Raw genomic sequence first — 3550 nt, 5'->3', positions numbered from 1 at the left:
CAGCTGCTGCCTAATGCCTTCATGACGGCGCCTTTCTGTCATGGTGATGCCTGTCTCCAGCCAAGGAGTACCACAAAGCTGGGGGGGAATAGGGTTTTGCAGTGCCCTATACTCACCTTGCTCTGGAGGTTGCAACTCGGGTATTTTACAGGTGCTGCCCTGCCGTGTTGCCACCCGGCCCTCCGGTAAGATGCAGTTTATGGTCCTAGCTCCCAAAGCCTCCCTCAAGAGAGCGTTTCTTCACCACTACACATCGCTCCCACTCAACAAACAGTGCTGTGGGCAGCAGCACTCTTTAGTGGCTACACTTGATAACGGGCTAGCGGACATCATGGCTAATCAAATTATAGACTCATAGAGAATGAGGGTGGAAGGGACCTCAGGAGGTCACATCTAGTCCAACCCCCTGCTCAAAGCAGGACCAGCCCCAACTACAGCATCCAGAGAAGTCTTTGTCTACCCGGTCTTCAAAACCTCCCAGGTTTGAGAGCCTACCGCCTGGGAGGCGGTCCTAGTGTTTCACCACTGTCCTCATATCCAACCTCAACTTCCCTTGCTGCAGCTTGAGCCCATTGCTCCTTGTCCTGTCATCTGCCCCCCACTGAGCATAGCCCAGCTCCATCCTCTTTGCAACACCTTGCAGGGAGGTGAAGGCTGCTATTCAATCACCCTCGGTCTTCTCTTCTGCAGACTAAATCAGCCCAGCTCCCTCAGCCTCTCTTCACCAGTCCTGTCCCCCAGCCCCACAACCATCTCCATTGTCCTCCGCTGGACTCTCCAACATGTCCACATCCGTTCTGTAGTGGGGGGCCCACAACTGGACACAGGACTCCAGATGTGGCCTCCCCAGTGCTGAATAGAGGGGAAGACTCACTTCCCTTGATCTGCTGGCAACACTCCTACCAATGCAGCCCAGGATGCCATCAACCTTGGCTACAAAGGCACACTGTTGACTCATTTTCAGCTTATTGTCCATTGTCACCCCCAGGTCCTTTTCAGTACCCCTGGATTTCTAAGCAGACTATCATGCTACTCCCGGGAGAAGGGCATGCAGTCTTTTTGCCAAAACTGTGCAAGTTATAATGATATTTTTGTTAATGCCCAGGAAATGACCTTACAAGCAGGTTCTGCCCCCTGAAAAATTCAGGCCCATTCACGTGTGAAGCAGTATAATTTATAGGCAAGTAGCACGTGGAAGTAAGAAGTAAGATAAGGCAGTGGAGAGATCCATCCAGATGTTGTCAGTTATTTCATCTTCTCCTTTGAAATGAAAACACAGATAGGTTTCCATGTCTTCGTGCTGGCTGAGCTGCACCCATGACATGCCAGGGTCACAGAAAGGAAGCCTGACCAGCTCTCGGGCCGTATTCAATGTGATGCCCTCTGTCCTGGGGTGAAAGTCGTTCTCTGGGAACTCAGAGCGGATACAGATCTCGCGCTTGAATGCGTCATTTTTTACCTAGTGAGTCAGGGAAGGAAATTGCACACATTGGCCGGGGCTTAAAAATAAACTCACGTGACGCACATGACCCCCCGGCACATTGGAGAAGACTTCTTCTTCCTGGTGATCACAACAACTGCATTAGTCAGCTGGCATCCAGTTTGTTTTGCTGATAATAAAATCGTATACATCCTCTTCCTATTGTGCGCTCTCCCTCCATCTGAGCCGTATTGTAACTATTCTTGCACCAAGATCTGTTGCTCTTGGCTGGAGGCTGGGGCTGAGTTTACGGAAGGAATACTTGGAGCTTAACACATAGCTCATCACTTTTTTTATGGCCTCTTTTCATCTTTTGTTTTTTCCTCAGTTTAGTTTCCTGTTCAGAGGCTTGTGGATGATTTCCTGACCTTGGACTTCACGCCTGGGAGCTGCATTTACACCTAGACAGTCCAGTGTAGTGGATGTCCTGGTTTTGCCAATTAATGTTAAGGCAAAAAAGGAGCAGGATTCAGGACATTTGATGAGCTGATGATGTGGGAAGGGGCCAATGAAGGCACAAGGCCTGATTCTGATCTCACTTATGCCACTATGAGCTATAAGACAGATCATGGAAGAGCTTGTATCGGGGGTTGGCATGGGATCTAGGATTTTGAAAAAGGGGGTGCAGGTGGCGTAATGCATCATCATCACCTATAACACAACTCCTAGTTAAATGGAAAATAGAAGCTCTACTAATCTGCTAGTGGTCTAGGGCTAGATTATTCAGTTTACGATGGGAGCAAAACCAAATATAAATTTGTTGGAATGTGCATTACTTTGCTACATCCTATCTTATGCATACAAAACCCACCACAAACTAGGCAAGAGTCATCAAAAGATTTTGTTTCATTAGTCCTGCAGTCATTAGAAATGAGATGGACATCTCTTTTTCCGATTCATAAAAGAAAGTCAAGCCTTTTTGATCAGCTGGGCTTCACTGAAAGTTATCTTCACATCTGATTTAATATTTTTAGCTAGAGTTAAAAACAGGCTGAAATATGGGCTGCATCACTAGGCAGCAGAATTGCAGAAGGAAGAATAGCTTCATTAGTTGAAGACAAAGGCCATTAAAAAGGAGAGAGGGTCATTAACACCTATGGAAGGAAGACTGTAAAAGGAATCGGGTCGATTCTGGGCCTGAGCGACCAGTACAAGGAAGATCCCCAAACTCAGTGAATTTTGATCAAAGAGGACCTAAGAGCCGGTGGCCTGATCTTGCTTTGGAAGGAAGCGTACCCCATTCATGGATGCTATCTGACCTAGCAAGGGCAGAGGACAGAGGAGGTTCAGTGGACTGAAGAAGCAGGGTCTCAACCCTCCGGCTAGTAAAATGGAGGCCACCATCTTGCTGGTATCAGCAAGGACATGACAAAACCTTTGGGTAGGTTTTTGACCTACATACTGGCGTTAGCTTCAACCAGAGAGCAAATGCAGAGCCGTATGCACCTATCACCCTCCTTCCCACAACTGAAAAGTGTAAGGTGGGCAGCAATAGCCCAGACAATGTCCCAAGTCCATTGAACTTCACTGAATGGCACTCCCTGCCCCGCTAAGCTGTCTGCAGGTGAGGACACCGTGTCCCCCGAGCAGCAGCTGGTTTGGCGTGGGTCTGATTTTGGTCCATTCGTGCACTGCAGTGACTGAACGTTTCCCTTCAGTGAAAGTTGCAGCTGGTCCCTGGGACTTTTTGGCAGAACAGGTCTCCCTCAGGCACCATGAGAACATGCAGCACTTGCCCAGGCACTTTGCAGCCACATGCTGCAATAGGTCCAATTCACCAAAAAAGGGAATAGATTTGTCACAAATCCTTTCACTAGTTTGGTCTGGTTTTTCAGCATCACTGACATCCAAACGCATGAGCACACATTACATTTGGGCAAAAGGTGACAGCCTCAGAAGACCCTACAGTGGCTCTATGCCCCATTTTCCCATCTCACTGGCTTTCTGCTGATGCTCCAACATGCAAGTCCAAATGGCCTTCACTGTAGGCTGTGGCAGTCAGAGGCTGGTTTAGTATCCGTAAGCAACCCCCCTTCATAGTTTCATAGTTTCATAGATTTAGGGTCGGAA

The sequence above is a fragment of the Gavialis gangeticus genome, unplaced genomic scaffold, assembly GCF_001723915.1.
Source record: "Gavialis gangeticus isolate Ggan-Ray unplaced genomic scaffold, GavGan_comp1, whole genome shotgun sequence".
Lineage (NCBI taxonomy): Eukaryota > Metazoa > Chordata > Crocodylia > Gavialidae > Gavialis > Gavialis gangeticus.
This window is presented reverse-complemented; position numbering follows the sequence as displayed.